Source organism: Corvus hawaiiensis, chromosome 15 (assembly GCF_020740725.1).
Source record: "Corvus hawaiiensis isolate bCorHaw1 chromosome 15, bCorHaw1.pri.cur, whole genome shotgun sequence".
Lineage (NCBI taxonomy): Eukaryota > Metazoa > Chordata > Aves > Passeriformes > Corvidae > Corvus > Corvus hawaiiensis.
In genome coordinates, this window is record NC_063227.1 from 14,056,260 (window position 1) to 14,080,220 (window position 23,961).

General features: G+C 35.8%; 1 long non-coding RNA gene across 1 annotated transcript; it reads right to left on the reverse strand.

The window, feature by feature from the left end:
• Positions 1–14,136: 14,136 nt before the first annotated feature.
• On the reverse strand, positions 14,137–23,407 carry LOC125333937. The gene is made up of 2 exons (XR_007207014.1): positions 23,377–23,407; positions 14,137–14,527 (listed from the first exon to the last, which is right to left on the reverse strand). It is a non-coding gene; the product is annotated as an uncharacterized LOC125333937 (long non-coding RNA).
• Positions 23,408–23,961: the final 554 nt, after the last annotated feature.

A 23,961-nucleotide genomic window follows, 5' to 3' on the forward strand; every position in this document is an offset into this window, starting at 1 on the left:
GGCACCGAAAAAGCTTTCTGAGTAATGAAAAATACTGCAACCAAGATATCACATACATATGCTGCATTTGAAAAATTCAAAAATTAAAACTAATAATTTGCCTGTTTTTTCTCCCAGATGTTGGCATTTTTTGGGTAAAATGTCCTGGAGCTGTTAATGAAGTTTTTGTTTAGCTTACACTGCCTCTTTATTAAAATTTGTACATCAACTCTAACTAGGGTGGATTAAAGGCAAAACACTTGGCAGTCAACCGTAGCCATGACAGTGAGTACAGAATACTTATAGCAATTTTCTGTCTTTTTCTTGGAAATGACAGTATTTAAATGTGGTTACTCAATAATCATTGTGTTGTATATGTGGTTACATTATGGGTAATGATCTGGAAAAGCATTGTTCAGGACAGGGTTTTCCTGACAAGAAGCTTTTGTTGCAAAATAGGCAATTAATCTTCAAATAGACCATGTAAAAACAGGTGTTCAATGACACACAGGTTGGTGGCATTGGTATCGAAACATCTTGTTTCCTAGTCTGTTGGCACCAGTATGGAGAAAAGAGAGTTTCTGCAGTTCTCCATCCAAAGCAGAATGACACCTTTATAAATGACTTTTGATTCTCAAGACAGCTCTATCTACATTTTCATGTATCATGAAAATTCTAACATTAGAATCTTTTCATCTGAATGGGAAATGCAGCCTAAAATTAGTTACAAACCATCTGCATCTGTGAGCTGTCATACACAATTTCAAAATCTATATTCCTACTTTTTGTGTCTGAAATACAATAAAATAAAGGAACAACATCTTTATATATGAAATCTGTGATTCAAGAAGTTAACATGCTGCTTATGCTATATTCTGCTGTCTAGAAACCATTATCTTGGGGTAGTTCTTTTCTCCACCTAATTACTCATTTCCACATATTTGGATGAAAAGTAAACTGCATGCTAATAAAAAAAATATGTTTCAGCCTGAAGAATTAGATTTTCACATTGGTAAATGCATAACTACTGCTTTCAGACAGAGACAGTTGGTATGTGAATTGACATAATTTCTTTAGACAGAGTTTTGCAGTGGTCATGGTCTGCTGGCTTAACAGCTGATTTGGGTTTTCATGGCAACACAGACAAGGCCTTTTCCAGTTCATAGGAGAAGCTGCTAGAGAAGGGACTAAGATCAACAAGCCCTGAATGTGAACTGAAATGCAAACTATAGAGGTGTGTATAGTGAAAAGTGAAGGAAGTTTCTGTGTATTTACATATTTTAAGGAATGCCTTTGTTGATGAGAGAGCCTTGAATTGATGATCCATTTTATTCCATTGCCAAGCCAACTTCTCAGATGGTAAAACATAAAAAACTAGCATAGCATTATCCAAGTTGGTAAAGCTTTGCCAATACACAGCAACGAGGAGAGGGCTTCCTACCTTCTAGCAAGAAAATTATGTTCCTTTTCTTTACAGTTACTTTCAGATATGTTAAACATTTGCTGCTTTCATTTCTTTTCAGAAAAGAAGTGCAGGTATTGGCTCTTTTTAGAATAGTAAACTTGAGAACTTATTTAATACTCTACATTCTTTGTAACCTAAGTGTGTGTTTTGCTCTGTCAAAAGGGGTCAGCAGAAGTCAACACAGCAGGTGCAAGGTCTAATGGTCTTTTGTAAATTTCAGAATGTTTTTAAAATTTATTTTTAAAAGGCTGAGATTTTTCTTTTGCTTTTCCTTTTGAAATAATGAAATAAGCCAAAATACCAGTCTGATAGAAATGTTGTCAAGTTCACATCATTAGAGAACACATTGTCCAAAATTTGATGTCTAGTCAAACGTCACTAATGTACTTAAACACAAAGAAGAAACAATTTATTTTGAGAATTACCTCTTTTCTAGGGATATGTGCAGAATACACTGAGTCAAATAAGGAATAAAATCTTGGAAGTCATCCTTGTGATAAAAAGAACTAGCTTCTTTTCATAGGTGTTCATATATTTGACACTGGCTGGTGGCTTTTAAAAATGCATATTCATTAGCAGCCCTGCTTTCTAAAATCACTTTATGATCTGGTCACTATTAAACACAAGAGCAGCTGGATACAAGTTAAATTTATGCCTGTCCTTTGAATGATGGATGTCGAAACAGGTTTGCACTGTACAGTAACTGTGTTCACACAAACTCCCTATCAGTTCAAGACTTCTGTCTGAGTGATTTCCAATGCAGTCTGTTCCAGGCCAAGGAGTTGAAGGACAGAAACAAATGTCTCTTATATTTCAGGTGATTGTTTTCTGCAGTATTTGTCACCTGTACTGATATCCACCTGCTCAACTTGTAGGCAAAATTTTTTTCTACAGTGCATTTGGAAGGGAGTTCAACAAATAAAGCTTTTTTCAGTGCATGCTGTTAGACATGAATAAGCCTGGTATTTCATGTATCAAAATTCAGAACTAGGCTTTTGGTCCAAATTAAGCTTCAAAACAGCAGGGTATATATATAAGGTACCCCTTCCCAGCCAAAAGTTACATTTTTCATTCTAATGAGATATCAAGAAGCTTTGCTTCCAAGAATGTTTACAATATTTTTAATCACTTTAAAGAAATTAATAAAAATTCTTTCCTTAATATTTATGGGTTAATATATTTAAATACTCTAGCATGGAAATTTTTATAATACCCTAAAGCAAACTCATCAATATACAACCTTATTTCCCAAAAACTAGTGATAAAAAATAGCTTATGTCCTCAAAAGAATTTAATATTACAGAATACGGTAACAATATTCCTTAATCTCTCAAAAAACCCCAACACTGTTCCAACAGGCATTGACAAGAACAGCTCATTTAGAAAGAACAACCAAACCTACTATTGCCATAAAAATCAAGAGTGTAATTAAAAGAAATTACAAAGCAAAAGAAGCAAAAGAGAGAGAGAATATTTTTCATTTATATACATCTTATATATATATATATATGCATACATATATATATATATAAACTACATTGACCTACATAAAAATCAGTATGGAAATTGCCCACTGTTTTTCCCTGCAAAAATTGTTGTTCATTTATCATCTTGGATTCTGGATACTAAATCCCCTCACTTTCAATTAACTTATACAGATGTTTCTCTAACATTGCCTCACCTTACAAACTGGACAATGTTTGTATGCATCAGAAACACCCCATAAAGGAAAATAATTCTTAAATCATCCATATAATAATCCCCTCAAGAGATCAGACATTGTCCAGGGAATATCCTAGAAAAAACATTTCATGATAGATTGATATGTAGGAAGCATCTACCATGAGCATCCAGAGATTCAGGGCTAGGACTGAGAATTTGTCTCTACAAGCAAATTCTGAGTCTCTGAAGCCTGACCATGCCCTTTCAAGAACCCCACCTGCTCGAGTGACCAAAATTTCAAATAACTTAAATGGAAAGAGGATCAAGCTCTAAGTATTCATAGAGTTACAATTCTTTCAAGCGATGAGTATTACAGACTTCCATGTGGAAAGTGCAAAGCTGACTTACTCAATCTGAGTATAGTGAGATAGAGCAGCTGGCATCATCCCTCTAGAGGAAAATTATAGAGTGGTGGCCACAGTCTAGAGCTCTGAGTGCTGGGGGGCATTCTAGGCAAGACTTTCAGAAAAGAGAAGTCACTTTGCACTGCTCACATAAATGGATTACAGCTATTGCCCTCTGGAGTGAGCCTGCTCCCTGCTATAACTAGCATCAGGTGCAGATCCCAGCAGTGGAGACTGCACACCTGACCTTGCTGAAAATGTACAGAACTCCAAGGATATCCACACATTACACAATTCCCCTTACTTTTGTTAGTGTCCTTCTGGCAGCTGCTTATCATTGTGCCAAGGTTCAATGTGCTACTTGTTTCAAAAATACACAGAATTCTGTCTTGGGTGCCATGCCCATGCCTACTTCTGGAAAATGAAAGTAGTATTTCCCATGCTGCCTTTGCAAATGTTGCTTCCCTATTCACTAGAACTAAGAAAATTTAAGTACAGCTCTCTTTCCATTTTTCAAAAGATAAAATGAAGCATAAGAAACAGGAATTAACCTGGATATAAAATATGGAAAAAAGAAACATGCACTTGACTTTTTTTAGGGCTAGAAAATGTCTTTTCCTATAAAGTTATGCAGATACTTAGAGTCAATCAAAGGGCATTCAATAGTAGACTTGCTCTAGTACAAATAAAATCATTCCATTAGTTCTACTGTTTTATGTAACCATTTGATTCGCTTCAGTGGTTGTAATGGTCTGATGGGAGAAGGCTCAGAAGTAACTTAACAACCCCTTTATTTTGTCAAGTCACTCAGCAGCTCTGTCTTGTACCACTTCGCTCAAACATGCTCCATGCTACCTAGTGAGAGTCAGAACAATTCCAGACCCTTAAAGAAATACCTTATTTCTTGAAACTAAGTACCTCAGTATGGGGTAAAATCCTCTCTGCCTTTAATACTGAATTTAATACATTCTATGTCCCCATCTACAGAGCCATTTGATGATTCCAAGGAGCACCATGCTCCAACCATGTGGTCTTTTCTTAGGACATGACCCTGTTATATGTTAAATAATCAAAATAACTTCTGTTTGAAGACATGCAGATTAAGAAGATGAACTACAGGGAAGAGGCAGTACAAGTGATCAAGCTAGCACTTCCCTTTCTTTTCTTGCAGAAAAAGCAGAGATTTTCTTCTAGAGATTTGCTAAGATCTCTGAAGTTACATTCATATTTTCACAAGTATTAGGCATCTAAAGATACAGATAAATGCTACATAAGTACATCTGAGAATTACACTGAAAGCCTGTTTGTAAATTCAAGTTCTTAAGTTCTTTCAATGTAATAAAAGATGTTGATATCAGGTATTTCAACATGCAAATAAAAGTACATGATTTTCAGACACTGATCAACTATGATTCCTACTAATCATAGTCAAGTATTTAAAATAATATGCTGATAGTACAAGTGCTGCTCTTTATTGGTCTGTATTGGTCCTTTTTACACTTCTGCAAATTTGAGTGAAATTACACTTTTGGACTTTGTACTGGAAGTGTGTCACACTCATGCAAGTCATACAGTTTTATTACCTCATAGTTCCAGTTCTCTAGCACAACAAGCTCACTTGACATTTCTTTTATGCGTTTATGGAAAACAGACTGAAAGGAGGGACAGTGACTTGCAAAATAAGAATTCCTATTATCTGTTTTCTGTTATATTCTTAAACTGGAACAAGAATTCTAATTAGGATTCTCAGTATCTTACGAGGGTCTCCTGGTGCTAGGGATATGTACAAGGAAACTTATTTTTTCCTAATGAAACTTAAACATACCAGGTTCTCAACAAGGTGAGATTTTCATGAACAGCACTTGCCTAACGAAACCGGGGGCTTGTCACCACAAGCCCCGGCGTGCCCTCGGGCAGAGGGGACGCAGCGTTAGCCTCCACAGCGTCCTCGCTGGACGGCTCAGTGCAATCAGCGTGAGATGGGTGCGTGCGCTGGCTCCTCCTCAGAGGAAGCACGTTGTCGGGCAGCCGGTGATCAGGCTGGCGTCTGCCCGGAGGCAAAGAAGGCGGGAGGGGCTTCTGGTGTGGATTCCAACAGGTTTATTTGCAGGAAGGACCAGGGACCAGCAAAAGCCCCGAGGAGACGCGGGCTAGCCCCCTTTATGGGGGGTGGAGTAAGGCGGGGAAAGGGAAAACAACCAATGGGGTACAAGCAGAGGGGAGGATACAATTTTTCAGAACAAATGGGGAAAACAGGGAGGCAGGAGTCATAACAGGGAACCAATTAATAACTACAAAAGGGAGAACTTTCTGGAACAGGGGGAGGTAATTTAGGATTGGGAGCCACCCAGGGGGAGGTAACCTAGACTGCAGTGATCTCTTCTGGTGACTGACATTTGATGGTTTCAGCCCGAGAGCAGGCTAAGCCACCCCAGCACTTGCCCTCTGGAAATGCTGCTTTTTCAAGACAAAAAACTCAAGCACCCGACCAGTAAATTACATTCTGAAATAGCTAATAATTTGGAACTAAAAGCCAACCCTTTTTAATTTGGCATTTCCATTATGGAAGTCAGGTATGCTGCAGTGAGACGGCTCTATGTGCCCATTCTCTTCTGAAGACAGAGCTGTGAGTTTAGAAGTCATAAGAAGGTGCTCTGCTTGCAAGGAGATTAAATTTCATAGTTTCTGGTACACTTGACATTGAACTACAATAATATCTGTCAGTTTGCAATAAAATGAGTAATGATGGTAAACCAACAATTAGATTAAAATATCTTAAAATAACTGAATAAAAGGCCTAGAAGGCTTGTGTTTTTCTCAAATCCTGTTTTTCTTAAATACAAAAAGGTATCAACAATACTTTTGATGGGGGAGAATAAAAATAAAAAAACCCAACCAATTTCTGGTGAAAACAAAAGCTGTATTATTTTAGTTCTGCCCCTCTCTGTTTTAAACTAATATTTTGTAATTACCAGCAGTGCTGTCAGAACGTATGCATGTGTACATTCAAGGTTTCTGTTAGTTCTTGTATAGTCATTTTAAAGAACAACAACCCCCAGTATTTTATAATGAATGCACTGTCTGAAAAGAGACACTCTCCCCAGGAGGCACTGCCCAGATTTGCTCAGTGCTGCATGAAGCTGTGAGAAGAAAGAGAACAGTTTCCATTGTTCTAATCTTGCAGAGCCTGTGCCTTTTGATCTTCTCTTTGTTCCCTCTTTGTGAAGCACAACTCACAGGGCCTGCAAATTACTGAATTCACTATTTACTTACCTCCTTTGAGCAGTAACAGCTTAGTGTAAAGTTCCTCTGCAATTCTTGGACTATGATTTTTCTTGCTTCTGAAGATGATATCTGCATTTCTTTCTATTGTACAGTCTGAATGTCACTTCACCTGTCTGGTCTTTCTAAAGTCAACACGTGAACCTCTAATTGCAGAGTGTTTGTTTAGTGACTAGAACAGACTTTTCAGCTAATCTCTGATTCATTTCCACTCAGACTTTGTTTAGAGGCTGCAAGGGACAGTTCCATAGCATATGCTACACCTGTTAAGGTGGATTATCAAACAGCTTGTAGACCAATTAATTAAGAGGTAGGCAATTCTCATAGAAGCTGTTCATTACCAAAACTTCCACTGGCATTTATTTCTTATAAAAGCAAGCATGTATGGTTGTTCTGAGCAATTCTCTCACCTTTACAAATTAATTTTCTGTTTAAAGGCTGCATATTTAAGAGAAAAAGTTACACTGTGCTTGGTATCCAGCTACCAGCAAAGCGGACTCTTGTCTGTGAAGACACTTGTCCATTATGGTATATCTGACTCCTGTCAGTGCCACAGTAGAGAGAGAAAAAGGATTGTGATGCATTGCAAACTCGGTATTTTCCACAATTTTGAGAAACAGAAAATAAAGTGGAGTAATTAATGGTGTTATCAGTTTATACTCTCAAAAAAGGAGCAGAAAAAAAGCAATCAGATGTGGCTAGCTGACAATTCTCTGGATGGCCAAAAAGCTCTCTTGATACAGAATTGACTGTAACAGGCTTCCACCAGCCTTGGATCAGTCTATAAGTTGTTATAAAAGAGGTTTCAGGGATGTTACTTCAGAAATGACTACAGAAAACACACTACAAAATGTTGCAAGTGAGACAAGAGGTTACTCCAGCCTGCACCAGAGATAATACATGTGAGATCAGAGCATACAGCTACCCAGCTGTATGTAAACCCCAGCTTCTGTGGCAAGAAATTCTCATCAGATTCCAGTATTGGAATCTGTATATAATTTTAAATACATCTATTGCTATTTTTGAACTTTAATTTGAAGTACTTAATCATAATTAAGTATTTAAGATCATAATAATTAGGTCAAAATCCCAGCCTTTGAATGGTAATTTACAGCTTTAAATGGAACATGTAAATAAAAAGATGGTTGAATATATTCAAATGCATCCTTGTAGGTCTCTCTGAAAGATATTCTCCATACACAATGTTTGCATGGTAAGTTTTTCAACGTCAGTATAGAGGAGCCTCACAAAGATCAATGCGTTCAGTCATATGGTATAAACCTTAAGACAACCCAATACATTTATCTTAATTTATGCATATACATGTTTAGAATTCTTCCTTTGAATTTTCTTGTTAAAATTCTAGTTGTACATTTTAGCTGGTAACACCTTTGCTGTCTGACTTGATCCATTTTTGATCTTGTCACAGATTTGATGCTGGGAAAAGGCAGAATTATGCAGGGGACACATGGAGGTTAAGCAAAAAGAGAATCAGAACAACACTGTTACCTTCTCACAATTCAGAGAATTCTTTATCTGGATTCTGATGAGTAAAAAAAGCATTTGAAATTTCAACAGCAGTGATAGGGAAGGACACCAGTGAAATCAAAATATGTTCCTGCTCGTTCATAAAGTCTTCCAGTCATGTATCAAGAGTGAACAGCCTAATCCATTATGTTAGTCATTCATTTAGAGGTGGTAATAGGAAAAGATCCTCAGGGACTAGCAGACATTTTCTAATAAGTGACTTGCTGCTCTTTAGTAAATTCAATCCCACAGGACACACATTTCTGAAGTCTCAACACATTTTTCCAAGTGCTAGGAAATACAGTAACAAAAAAGTTCTGCATAACTCCTGTCCCCAAAGCTTAAAAATATCAATTTAAACCGTTGCAGCCATGAAGAACAAAACATGTAAAAAGGAAGTATTTCTGACCAAGCAATAAAAGATTAAATGTAAATTTTATTTAAAGATAGATTATATTTTAGAGGTCAGACTACACAGAATGAAGTCTTTATTATGCCAGAAGGCCAAAATTTGGGACCACCTTCTGTTTTGGTACTCTGTATCCTTGTGGAGAAAGCATAATGAGAACCAATGAACACTTTGAAATTATATAATACTACCCACCCAAGAATGTAGAATATTTAGCTGTGCTCCATTTCTTGAGCTCTGCAGTTCTGTGGGACTTTTTAAGTTGAAGAACTCTTTGAATGTCATACAGACAACTATGAAAAGCTCAGTTGTGATTATAGAAAAACACCGCAGAAAAACAAGTATTTCAGATTACCATTGTTTCAAATCCTAATACCAAATCCTAAATTTTAGGAACCTAAAAAATGTTAGAATCTATTAATATACTTCCTGGATTCAACTCTGCCTGACTTCCAGGCTTGGCCTTGAATCAGCTTTCTCTTTTGAAAACTTTTTTGGCCATTCCAAAAAAACAAGACAAGCAACTCTGTATAATGCAAAAACTAACACAAAATACTTTTTAAAAGCACAGAAATACTTTTCATATTTTTTTGTTTCCCCCAGTGAAGTTCATAAGGATAATTCAACTTCAAAGACTTTTTGCAAACCTGTATTACTGCCAGGGTTAAGGTTTGTTTGTTTGTTTTTTAGGTTTTTTTGAAAGATGTCTGTAAATATTCTAGCGATTCTTTTCCTTCATTTAAGTCAGTGTGATTGAGTAGGTTGGGAAGGTTTTGAGTTTTTGGAATTTAATCATATTAATTGTCAGCTATGCTACTCTGGTCTTATCTGCAGCTGTTTGTAAACTATAATTCCCTGAGTTTTTATATTGACATCCATTGATTTACAGGACATTAAAAATGATAATACATCTCAGAATCTTTTCAAACTATATCCTTTTTAGCTACTTAACTGGGACAAATCCAGAGTTAAAAATTCAGCCAGAACACACAGAAATAAAACATATGGGAAAAGGAAAAGAAGATTAATCTTCTTAAGATTTTTTCTGTTTTCCAGTAAATGTTTAATGAACTTGTAAAATAATAATCATCATCTGTAATTCAGAGGATCACTTCCAACTAGTGCAGTTTTTCTCTTTCTATACATCACATATTTACTATTCAACTTGAACCAGTTTATGATACATTTATAGTGAATAAACCAGCTTTTCAGAACTACAAGAGCATGTTTAGTGCAGGTAAGGTCTGTACCATTCTATTGTTCCCAGCCCAGATTGAATCCAGCCAGGTAGATCAAGGTTTCCTTTACAGAATTGAATTTTGGCAGCAAAAAATGAGTGTCTTTTGTTGGTTGGTTTGTTTGATTTTTAATCCTTTGTGGTACAAAGATATTTCTTGGCTACAATAAGAGAGTATCCTACTGTGTTTTCATGTCACTCAAAAATGTGTTTCTGTAAGTCTTTGAAATGTATCATAGTGGAATTGTGTGTGGGTTTCAGCTAAAACAAATAAGAGCAATGTATGCTAAGTTTATCTTCCTTGCATCTAATTTACTCTTGAAGAGGAGTTTAATACTAATGAAATAAATAGATATATACTGGTTTTAAGCCCAGACAATGAGCAGAAAGATACCATTGCATTGTTCATATTTTACAGCTTTTCCAGTTTGCTTGTACCATTCCCATTAATTTGCCCATGTCCTTTTCCTGCCTCTAAATGGCCAAACAAGCCAATCTGTGTCATAGCTTTTGGAAGCAAAAACTTTGGGACCCAACAACATTATCTCATTCCTGAAGGACCCAGCTTTCTATACTGTATCTTTAACAAATTAAATCTTATAACAGGCAATTTCAAGATGCCTTTTATGCATAATAACTTTGATGTTCTAATCAAATCAGATCTTTCCAAAGAACATAGCACTGTCAGTTTCATTTAATAACTTATACCTATATGCTGTTTCTCTGTTATTTATTCATTTAAATGAGTTCCAATTGGAACCTGAATAAAGGAGGATAACACTGAAAATGCGTAAATGTTCTTGAATAACAATTTGATTTAGAATCAGATCTCTCTTCCTCACATGTAACACTCTTAGGTAGATGTTTGGCAGTCAGTGGTGAGTAACCTGCACTGGCCTGCTGCTCTCAGGAAGCCCAGTTTGAACAGACTGGCAAACAGAGAACCAGAAACCCAACTGAGAGCAGAATCACACCATATTAGAGGTCCTCCTGTAGTTCCAAGTGAGATTGCAGCTTCAGCCCTCAAAGCAGAACAGCTGTGCTGACTGATGTGAGGAACAGCATCCTGGTCATTAAAGGTGTGAGATACAAACCAGATATGTGTTCTTGACATGTTCTCTGTACACCCAGTTTGGAAAGCAAATTTGATGCAGGACTAAATTAGCATGCTACGATGCATGCTAATTTCAGACTCCCTCTGTCATCACTGGAGACAATCCACTCCCCAAGTGGAAAAGCCCATCAAAGACCTGAATCTGGAAGCAATTTTCATGTTTCACTGATGCAAGGGAAAGCATGGAGAGTAGTTTCCTAACCTAGAGTGTTAATTATTAAGAATCCTAAACTGAAGAGGATAGAGTTCAGAATATAAACTTCACTTCTGTAACTTGAGTTGATTTTTAATGAAAAATAGAGGCTGTCTCCCATGAATGCCTGGACCATTGTTTTTGCAACATTTGCAAACGTCCTATGTTGTATTTTCTGAACATTTTTTGCTCCCTGTTCTCACAGCAGGCAAAAAATATGTATTCTTACCGTGAGGAATTTTAACATGGGGAATTTATTTGAGTTTATCTATGTCAGGTACAAGATACTTGCTATCACACATGTCCAGTCATCTGTATCTGGCTAAACCTACTGTAAGTATAGGATTACTTACATTATTTATGAGGAAGAATACAAAGTGCATGAAGGTCACAAGGCCATAATGGAAAAAAGTGGGAAAAGTATAAGAAGAGAGAGGGAAAAAAAGGGGAAAAAGCATCAAACCAAAACTTGAGGTCATCCCTGGAGTTACTGTAGAGTCTGAGGAAATATTACAGCAAATAAATATTTCAGAAAAGATGCTAAAAAGACAACAACACATCATACTTCCTGCACTGAATGAATGCAGGAATAATGCTGTTTCCAACTTGTTCTGCCTGAGCATCTCTCCAGTCTGGGCACTGGCTCAGATGCGTTCTGCAGTGAACAGCATTGCAGGACAGCCTTTTCTATCTAAGGCAAAGATTCACAGAAACTTCCCAAAATAAAAAGTTAGATACCAAAGTAGGCATTGACAAGGCAACATCTCTCTCTATATGTAGGCAGCTCTAATTGGTATATGATTTATTACATCATTTATATTACAATGCTACTTACTTACCATGTTTTCCAGGCAAAAGAAATCCATTAATGTTTCAAACTTCATGAAAAAATGAATCTGCATGATCTCTCTGAAGCATGTATGAAGCGCAAAGGGACTATGCATAACAAAAATCAATCTATCCATTTGCAAGTCTATTCATCTTCCCTGTTCATAACTTAAGACATTAAGAATTGAATTTTTAAATTTGGATAAATTCAACTTATTTGGAAATGCTTTAAAGTAAAGCATTGGATAATGCATTTTCACAGATTAGCAAAAAAAAAAGGAAAAATTTTAATTTTTTATTCCATATTTTATATTACCTATGAATCTCAAATTGAAATAAAAAAAATGAAATCAAAATAGTTCATCAAATATATACTAGTCTGTTCAAGCTCAAAGAAGCCTCGGTATGATTCACTCTATGAATAATGTTACTTTTTGTTGTCTATTGTCATTACTAACACATATTGTAAAAGTTGGTACAATGTCATTTATTAAAATTCAATTTAAGGCAAATATTTGTCCATTGCATACAACTGTATGAAGCAACTGCAGTGATTTGACTTACTCAGATGTTTTTTAAGGATCCACTTCTAATTAGAAGCAATTTTTGTTTTCCAAGGGTGGCATGATTACAAACTTTTCTCTAAATACAAAATATGGAGGACTAAAAGAGATGCAGACCTCATGTCAACAAAGATTTAAAGAAGTATGAAAATTGACTACCTGCTTCATTGTGTCATCCAGAAGGATTCATCCCAAAAGGAATAACACTTCCTGAAGTACATCCCAAGAAAATTTTAGAGAGTTTTTCATAAATGAGAACAATACTTAAACATTTTCCTGCAGCTATCAGATCGATGTGAAAAAAGTAGAAAAGATTTGTCCAATATTAAGCAAGAATTACGGAGAATTCAGAATGTAAAGGAAAAGGAGATTACTAAATATGAAGTAGCATTTGGAGGAAACATCTTGGGATTATATCATTAGATGAAAATAAAACTAAATAGGACAACCATGTTTAAACAGAAAATGTATTTTGATATAAAGACTCATACAGAAAGATTTAGTTGGATTAAGTCAAGAAGCATTGTATAAGATCTTTCTATAAGTAAGATACTTGTATTCTTTTTTTAACTCTCTTTTTAAAGCAAGTGATAACTATATCTGATACTCTTTTAACTGCCCTTGTTCATATGTATTGAAGCACTTTACAACAGAGATCTTGATCATTTTGGTTTTTTTGACAAATGGAGAAGCTGAGGCAGAAGAGAAAGATTATCTGCTATCATAAAAATGTTGTATTGATTCTCTCCAAAATCCTATTCAACCCAGTATATCCTGTTGGAGAAAAACAAAAAAAAAAAAGAAAAAAAAAGAAAAAAAAAAAAGAAAAAAAAAAAAGAGGAGTCAATGGAAAGGGTTTAAGTGCTTGCTTCTTTGTTTTTCAATAATTTCAATGAAACTTGAACTTAGGCTGCTAAAAGAGATAAAAGCAGAAATTAGGTTCCCTGAATTCAGGTACAGCCTATTAAGACAATATACAGTTTATAAAGGAAGGATCCAAAAGAGTTCAGGAAGAAACAACCTGGGCTTATTATTGGTGTGAATGTTTTGTATTTTTATCTTGTTTTTTATTTTAAATGAAAGATGGGTTTGTGGTATAGGGTATGTTAAGTTTTGGTGTAAGTTGTGTGCGATAGTGCATAAAGGATGCGTACTTTTATATTGTTTTTAATCGATTTGTTTTATGTAATTTGGTTGAATTAATGGTTATGGAAGCTATGATAAGTTATTGATTTGTTGGATTGGAAATAGGGGAAAAGTGGAGGAAAGTTAAATGTTAATGAACGAATGATAAATGGTTTGGAAAATCTAGGCTAGTATCATATAAAAATCGTTGTTTATTTTGTTAAAATTACAATATAAAAATAAACAATAAAAAAAAGAATGAAAATGAAGGTTTAGGTAACAATTCCTAGTGAAGGAAAAATAACAAATTATGTCCGGCAACCATAACATTATCTGCCACCGTATAGGTAGCTGGGGGACCCACCCTGAATGGGGTAAAAGTGCATCAGTGTCAAGTTTGAGACGACCTTATCCGAACAACCATGACACCAGGTACATTACAGACGTTCAGCCGCTCGAATACCATGTGATGTACACGTCAAGAGGAAGATAACTCCTGCTACGCACTTGAAGGGTTTAATGAAGAGACCCCAAAAAGAAAACAAGCGCCAAGTCGGTCGGATGCCGCGATCACGAGGCAAAGGGAGGATTATGCATCCGACCACTTGCATCTGTGAAGAGCAATAAGGAGGGAAAGATCCAAGTTATGGCCCTGAAATAGGAACCAGAGGCGCAAAAGTGCAAGTTGGGCGAGGGTGTAGGGGGAAAGTATGGTCCTGAAGCTGGTAGCCGTGGGTACCTTTAAAGAAGGCATACATAGATTCTTTCTTGAAGAAGAATACCCATACTCTAGGCTATTACACTATTAATATGCTTTGACAAAGTATTGATTTAGAAGACATATGCAGAAAAGCTGTTCTTTTTTTTTCAATATGCATCTTTGGATTTTAGCATTCACTTTTATTAAATGCTAGTAGTAGTTTTGAATTCTAATTACACAAGTTACTACATCAAATAAAATTCAACATTTTTAACTTTGGAAATGAATGACTTTTTGGCCCATGTCTCAACAAAGTCCAAGAGCAGTTGCCTGCTGTAAGTTCAGACTGAGTGATAAATGTGAGATTATATGGAAGAGCTCACTTTTTAGAAGGATGATAAAATTTGACATGAAGAATAAGATATAGACAGATTTTAAACAAATACATGATTTCCTCTTGTATACAGAACAGTTTTTTAGCCTAGTTAATTGAATGAACCAGACTAACATTTCCCAAATGGATTCTATAACATTAAAAAAGCCATAGTTCAACTCAGGGTTCCTGCCAACCCATGGCACATTTGCAAAGGATACCAAAAACTTCTGACCAAAATTTGGAACAAAATGTAAACAAAATCAAGGTATTGTTTTCCTTTTATGAAGAAACACTTATAACAGCCACATTCAAAGAGCAGTCATGGAAAGTGCCCACTGAGTCCCACTGCTCCTTGGGGTCCAGTGTGATCCTGGCAGTGACACTACTGGGGACAGCCTGGGTGACACGTTGCTGTGAGGACACTTGGGGATCTGAGTACTTTCAAGTTGTTCCTTCCTGCCGTCTCCCCAGGGTGCTTCAGCTGAATCATGAGAATCAGATCTAGGCTGAAGGCTGATTAGATGTTAGTGCATTCCTGAACTAATCAGTTTTGACTCCCTGATGGAGTCCCTGGCACAGGCACAGCCCCCCACTAGTGCACTTGGAGTAGCTGATTTTACTAAGTGGATAATAGAATGAGTCCCCAAACAAAATTCATTTTTGGAAAAGCAACATATATGGTTTATGGCATCCAATCATGGAACTGAAACTATAAAAGCGGAACAATGTGTCTCAGGTGACCCATTACAACAGCTTGAGTATAAAGTTACACACAATGAATATGCTCAATTTGTGAGTAACCCACTGGCTCAGTCCAGTTCTTGCAGCATTTTTCATTGAGGAAATATAAGCAGTGTGAGAGCTTTTTATATACTGGGCAAATAAAGTAAGCCAAGCATTGCCTACTAAATTATTTATTTTGAATTATTTGGCTTCTCCAGCACTAAACACTTGTAAGCAAGGAAAGAATTCAGTCATGGTTTGAAAGACAGAAGAAAAAAAATACTCTGCATATGGCAGGAAAAAAGTCAGACAATAAAACAAAGTCCTAAGACAACACCCCAATCCCCTATTTCCATTCATAAAAAGCCTCCAAGAAAAACCTTGATTTAAAACAGAGTACTATGGTTCTATAACTCACAGTAAGACTTAGCAGCTACTGCAGCAACTGTCAAGTTCATGACAAGTTTTGTACTTTTGAGAGCACTGGGTTAAAGCTGCATAGAGGAAATACACACCTGGCCAATTTATTCCTGATCAATCTTTGGTTCCAAAATCTTTCTGACTTCTCAACACTGAAATTTTAAGTCACTTCCCTGTCTTTGGTCTCCACACACCCCCTAAGTAAAAACAGTATTTATATAGCATATTAGATTCCGACTTAATATTCAAGATTTATGTTTCTGCCCCATTAATTCTAAGCTTTTGGTCTTCAAAAGATTTTTCACAGGACTTCCAATCTTCTGTTCTTTGAGACACGCATAATATGGGTAGATAAAATGCAGATCCACAGATGGGGTGTCTAGAGTTGTTCTTACAATACCATTATTCTCAGCAGCATGAAAAAGACTCATCTAGGCAAAAGAATGAACCCAAATATTGGATCAGTTGCATATTGCTGTGGTATGTGGATAGCTCAGACTTAGCACCTTCTCCTATGTTAACCACTTTCCACAACAGCCCCTCTTTTCATATTTATTTTTTAATTATGTTATGCACCATTACTGAAAAACCCTTACAACAAATCTTTACTTGAATATTATAATTTATTATCATTTATGAGAGTTACTGATATTTTCACATAGGTTTGTTCTGACTTTTGGACCAAATATGAGAACAACAAAGAAGTTTAAAACTTCAGACCCTAAGCTTTATGAGCTTCAACAAAAGTTTCAGAAAACATTAAAAGAAACTCTCAGCTGAAATGCAGTCACATCCTAACAAGTTTTTTCCAATCCAAATAGGTACTTCAACGTGCCTTTAAAATTTCATACAGTCTGGGCTATGTGGAGGAGCTGACATTGCCATTATTATTCCGTAGCTGTTCTGCAGTTGTTACAAAATTCCTGAATAGTTCCCTTGGAGGACAGATCAGGCTCACAGTTCTGGAATAAGATTTTAGGAAAATAATTAGGGATTTAGAGATACTGATAAGGGAGGATTAAATTTCTGTTGCCAAGAAAACCCACTTGATAGAAAACTGGGTTTAAAGAAATGTCTTTGCTCTTGTATCCTACAGGGAAGGAGAATGAAGGATTTACCTCTTCTTCCTACGCAAGGTGACTCCCAAAAGCCTCAGAGAAAATTCCCCCCACTCTAACTTGTGGTAAAAGGAAATCATCCATCCTATCAAAACAGCCAATTATGAATAATCCAGAGGCTTAGATTTATCTAGAATGGTTTATATTCAAAACCTAAAGCCAGACTAATTTCAGTCTAATTATTAAATAAATGATGTTATTTGGGTATTTTTTTAATGACTAGACTTTATACCATTAAATTACGAAGTAAATGTTCCAAACATGGAGGTTACTTTGAGACTGTAGGAATGAGATGGTGATTTCCATATTATTTTATAATTTGCCCTAGCAAAATCTGTAGAGTACAGCTGCAACATTAATCTTTGAGCTTCCTATTTTCTGCTACAGGCAATTCTCAGAAAGAGAGATACAATCAGGAAATAAAAATAAACATGCTAGCTAAAGGGTTGTTTATCGTATCGATTTTCTATTTAATCCCATAAAATGCCTCCCTTCCACCACTATCAGCCTCTCAAAAGAAAGCTCAAAGTGATATTATCTAATCTAAGAATGCTTTGGCACAGTGCAGCAATAACTCCAAAGGTTAAAATTTGAGGAAATTTTAGTAATGTTGCTGCCCATTAGAGCTGAAAGATTTAAAAAGCAAAGATCAACAAATCAAGAATGCAACAAAGGGGCTTGGAAAAGACATCAGGGAAAGAAGAAACACTTGCAATTTTTTTAAATGAGTGGAAGCAGTTGCAGAAGTTTAATTAAGTGACAGAGAAATTGCATCATAGGTATGTATTGATTGCAAATAAAAGTTTTCACAGGAAGAGGTTATCTAACATTCTTCAGCCTCCCATTTCGGGATTAAGGAATTTTCAAACATCTCCTCAGGACAGAACTAGCATTTGACAGTCCTCTTAACTACAATATTGAGAAGTCAAGACATTTTTCAAGTTCTTCCTTTCATACTCTGTTCAGCCTGTCAGTGATTGATACTTCAAGGGTACAAATGAATGGAAATCACTGAATGCACAGCATAAAAGACCTAAAAAAAAAAGAAAAGAGAGAATAAAAAAAAAGGCAATAAAGCAACTTGAAAAAAGGAGTCTTAAGTAATTGCTTGGATTTCCAAGTTCACTGATGTTTGGAGAACTGACTCTACCACAGTGAAAGCTCCTTGAGGATGTGAGGATGTACGTTGCAATCCTTGGCCTTATGGAGAACGTGACTTCCCACCTGAACAGCTCTGGGAGGGTGAGAGCCATGACATGAACTGCCATGCCAAAGGTGTGCCTACCTGAACTGAATTCTTCTTCTCTAGACTGAGACATTCAGTGGTTTATCAACATTTTAGTAGGATTTGAAAAAGCATAGACAAGCACTTATTGTAAGGGCATTTGGATTCTGCAAATAATAGTAAAAATAGTGTACTACCATTGAAGTAAACATGAGCAAAGGTGGGTGTTTTTTGTAAGGGGAAGTGTTACATGTTAGATCCTCTAAGTTTGTAAATGAGACAGAAAGTTTTACTTCTAACAGTGTTCCTTTTATGATTTCAGTGAAGATAAGCAGTATTTTCAATACCCTTTGAAATCCAAGTTTGAAGAAGGGTTATGGGGGTCTAAAATGGGGGAGCAATGCATGCAATGGTAACCAATGCGTAAGGTACATCCAGTGTTTTTTAAGGCACACAGAAAAGGGATACAGGCTATGGATGCAGATGCAAACTCCATGGCTTCAGGACAGAAACAATAAGCATAAGAGTTTTTTTAGAGGATTTACTTTCCTGAGAAGATTTCTCTAATATTAGTTCCATAAGCAAGTATAACAAACTATTATCTATTGGAGTTCTTGTACTATATTTAAACTGAAGTGTGTTGAATGGATATCTTAAATCTTGCTGCACAGGTATTATCTTTTATAACTTTTACCTTACAATTTTTTTTAAAAAAAGAAGTATTTAGTTGGTCTGTATTTACCTACTAGTCAACAGTGTAATATCATGGAAATGCACTCACAAGCTGCTGATACTACTGGCACATATCCATATACTAAATGAAATTGCCTTAGAAATTAATCAGGTTGGATTTTTATGCAGAAGATGAGAAGGATCAAATTCAGTGGTAATCAATACCTTCAGGGATTTGGTATCAGGGAGATTGCAAGGCTCTTCCAAGTGGAAATGTACTAAGAGCAACTTCCCTGCTCTGCAGAAATGAAGTCTAAAATACACATGCTTTTGACATCTAAGCTTTTGAAGGTCAGATCCAAAATTAATCTTGAAGTAGTGAGAGAGTAAAGAAAAGGGAAAAAATCACTTTCATTTCTCTTTTTGTGCAGTGAGATTGTTTCCAGCAGCAGTTCTCTGTCATGTCAGTGGGCATTGCACTCACCAGCTGGTGTAACACAGCTCCAGAGCTCTTTCTCTAGTGAGGGTGGTAAAGTCTGTTCACACTGCAGCAGTGCTACTGAAATATAATACACCAGAAAAGATACATTGCATTCTGAGTTGTCCCTGCAAGTGGAATCTGAAAAAAACATATTGGGCTGAAGATCTAAGACAGCCATATAGTAACTGCTGCAGTACTGAGCAGTTCATGATTGATTTTCTTCCTCTACTTAAACAGTACATAAGGCATACTTTTTCAAGTGTGATGCAAATAAACACTTCATATTTTAAGTAACAGATATATTAAAAAATCTGTATGATTAGAGAACTAAATATTATGCTTTTCTCAATGTCTCTTGGTATTTTTCTGGCCCTATGTTGTTTCCTTAAGATCTTTCTGTTATCTCACAAAATACTGAACCAGGCTGAAAAATATTAAATTCCTGTAATTCTTGCATGCCATTACTCCTTCAGTCAGTTCTCTGGATTTACTCAATCCATGGGATGTCAGGCAATTTACTTCACAACCTCTCATTAACATGAAAAAGGATCATCCCTCCTTGGGACTACAGAATAATCTTTTGTCCTTTTCCTTTTTCAGCTTCTTGATGGGTAAAATATATATTTTTTTTCCAAATGACTGTCAGACACCAATACAGTAGGCAACAGAAATAACTCAACTGTGAAATATAACACCTTTCAACTTTAGGAGAGCTTCACAAGATTTTTTTCCTTAAAAAAACAAGGTAATTTATTCTTGGGCCATAAACAAAATTTTAATTTGGAGGAAGAAGCAATACCTTCCTGGCATAGTCAATAATTATTAAACAATTATCTAAACTTATATATGTCAAAGTGTTTGACACAGCTAGCAGCTGAGGCATGAGTCCTAAGATGAAAAAATAGGAGAATATTGAGATTATTAAAAAGTACATGAAATGAAATGAAAGATAAAGAATTCCAAGCCTACAAGCACATGGTTTGAACTAATTGTACTTTAAAGGGACCATCAGCCAGATCTTGACAATTCTATTGATTGAAAATCCTAAATTAAATGGTGCATGCAAATCTGCTTGGAAATGATTCGGGTCTCTGCAAGTCTGTCAGATTCCTGCCAGCAATACAGATGGAAAACTACCTCATCCAATAGGGTTTTAACAACAAATGAAAAGACATCTATTTCAGAATAAGAGAGGACTGAGTAATCTACAATTAATCCACTTTTGGGTATTTTTTCCCCTAGGGCAGTTGTGGTGAATATGTGCTCAACAGTATTCCCTACAAAATCAGGTTTTATTTATATACAGAGCTGAATGCAGATGAGCCTCTCAGGCTAAAGAGAAAGCCAAATTAACAGCAGCAGCCAGTTCTCATCAATTATTTTTCCAGCATCACATGGAAAATGATGATTTTTTAAAAACAGTGTTATTTAATGATTTTTATTTGCTGGAAAGCTTTTGTAACATTAAGATCTACATCTGTAAATTTCATTTAACTATCTGGAAATTCTATGTGATCTGGATAAACGGGTTGAGCATTTTGCCTTCCCAGACCAGCTGTTTACCCATGGCGTGTGTGGGAGGTACACTGAATGTTGTTTCTGATGTGAACAGTAGAATATAGGCCGATTTTGCTTTTAAAAAAACACCACTTATTTATGAACCTTGATAGCAGGCAGTGTAGTTTTCAAAATTTTAATGATTTCAGTAGGAACTAACCATCAGCTCACAAAACAGATGGCAGTATTACTGCCCACCAGATTTAAAAATACCCCAAGAGAATTTAAAACCCACAGCAAGTCTTCTGTAATTAATCCAGTAACTAAAGATTGTACTCTGGCTGTTAATTAACAGCTTCACTTTGAATTAGCTGAGAAAGAGAGAGAAAGAAGAAAATATAAGTTTGTTATTTCTTTTTTTCCCTGTTGTTAATAAGGAACTTAGCATGAAGAGTCTTAAAAGAAACCTGTGGAGTCCTTTTCACTGCCTTACCCTGCTAAGTATTTATAATTGTTAACGAGCTCTATAAGTCCTCACCATTATTTTCCACTGTGACTTTTGTGGGCATTAAGCAGAGATTTAGGTCTAGCACAGACAACCCTATCAGAAACTGCTTTACAAATTTAAAGGTAATTCCAACAAATGTTTCCTCCAAAATGAAAAATGAAGAATTTTTTAATGGATTATTATATTGCCTTAACTGTATCTATCCCTATTCATACAGAATAAATGAAATCAGTATTTGGCTCATTGTTTTTTCAATTGCAAATTGATTATTAAATATAAATAGCATGTTATTCTTCATACTAGTGAACAAACAGCTTTTGTAATAAATACTTTCTTCCAAATATTTTTATAAGTAGATGAAAATTGCTCCTCTTCTCTGCTTGATTAATATCTAAGCATGTGTTGGAAAAGATACTGCCAGCTCTATGGTGTCCATCAATCTTTCAAAGACTACAGTGAAGAAAGTAAAGGGAAAAATCCTCTGTTCTAATGATCAACTTAGATTTAGATGATGCTTATGAAGCAACCTGAAGGCTTGAACATTATCCCTCTGCTACTTTATTTTCACTGGTTTTTAAGCTAATGAAAAATGAATAGATCCAGGTAGGTCATTAAAAAAAGAAAAAAAAAGCCAACAAAAGAAACTGAAAAAAAGTGGATTTGTTCATAATGCTGTATCTGTAATAATTGAATATAGTGCTGCTCAACTCTGAAATCTTCCCCAAGTGCGTTCCATGCTTGTGGCTGTTGGCAGTGTGGGCAGAGAGCAGCCTCCTGAGAGGGCTCCTCATTGTACCCAATGGGATACCAGCCACAGAAAGGGATAATGAAAGATCTGGAGTCTTCAGGCCCAATCAGATCGGAAATGGTTTTGTGAGTCTCTTTGGAATTTTTAATGCTTTTAAGACATTTGATTAATTCTGGAAAATATGGTTCTTCATTTAGTTCTGATATCTCAAGAAACTACAGGCTTCAGTTCAATGCATTATCTACATCCTTTGTCAGACTTTAACACCTGGCTTGTTTTATCAGATTCTGGATGAACAGTCATTCTTAGCTGGATCAAATTCCATTAAATTTAACTATATATATATATATATATATATATATATATATATTTTGCCTAAAGAGATATAAAAATAACAACTGTAAAATTAAGGGTGTAAAATAAAAAGATTTTTTCCACATCTGCAAACAGTGCAGGAAAGAATTCCATGTTGTCACCTGGTTCTGTGGGGTTTTGCATAATTCTAAGGCAAGAGCATAAGCAAAAGCAAGACACTTTTAAGGCCTTTGCTATGTATTAAACTTGGGAAAAACTCGACTTATACCTTACATGAATTCTTAATAACCTAATTTCAGATCACTTAAACATAAGTTTAAGACATTATGTTAAATAGAGCTGCGTTGATAAGAAATCAAGGCCCAGAAGTACCCAAGAAGTGCCTATAGACTACTGAGACAGCCTAGAGAAATGGGTGCAGATGATTGAGATTTTGGGCTGTAGTCTGCTTTGGAATCAGACATAGATTTGAAGCCTATCTGTGTATGTGGATGTAATATTTACTGTAGTTGTCATAGACAAAGCCAGTGCTATCAAATGATAGGACAAGCATGGAGTAACATTCTTTGATCCATGAAGGATTATATGAATACTAGAAAAATTAAGTTTACCTGCTGCTTCAATTGGAAAAGATACTGATAGGACAAGATTCTATTTTATATTTACAAGTTCTTTTTTTTTCCTTTAAAAAAATCTCACAGTGCTATACACATTCAGACTCTAAAATTATGTTTGTCTAAGTTCTAAAATTAAATTTTTTATTCTAATTATACATGCATTTGGGGGGAAAAAACCCAACCCAAACACCTAAGTTCAAGTATTTCTCCAAATTCTGAACTGTATGGCGTAATTTACTTTATACCAATTTTTACATTCTTCCAATCTTTCAGAATTTATAGATCTGAAAGATTTAGGAAGGCATGTGGGAGGCTACCTGAAAAGTGAGTAACTTTCTATAAAACTTCACACATCACAGGTTAGTGTGAAGGCAATCATAGAAGATGACACTGGAAGATACTTCAAGCAGCTGTCTCATCCACCCTTCTGATGCAAAACTTGCTAACCCTAATTTTTGCATTCCTTCAAGTTCTTCAACAGAAGAATTAATTTTAACAGACATAAGTTTCTTAATCCCAGTTTCCTTCCCTGAAGTATCACAACTGTCAAGAAAAAAATCAGACTTTTTGCTCCTATATGGATAGCTTTAAATACTTGTCCAGATTCAGGAGTGTTCTGACTTCTTCCCCCCTAAGGAGCTGCAAGATCAGAGAGGTTATGGCAAAACAGTTTTATGTGCAACAAGCTGAGGTCAAATTTATCAGTTGATTAAAACATTCCAAGAATAAATCAGCATTGTAGCTTAGGCAGTCACACCTTGAGAGGTAAAGCA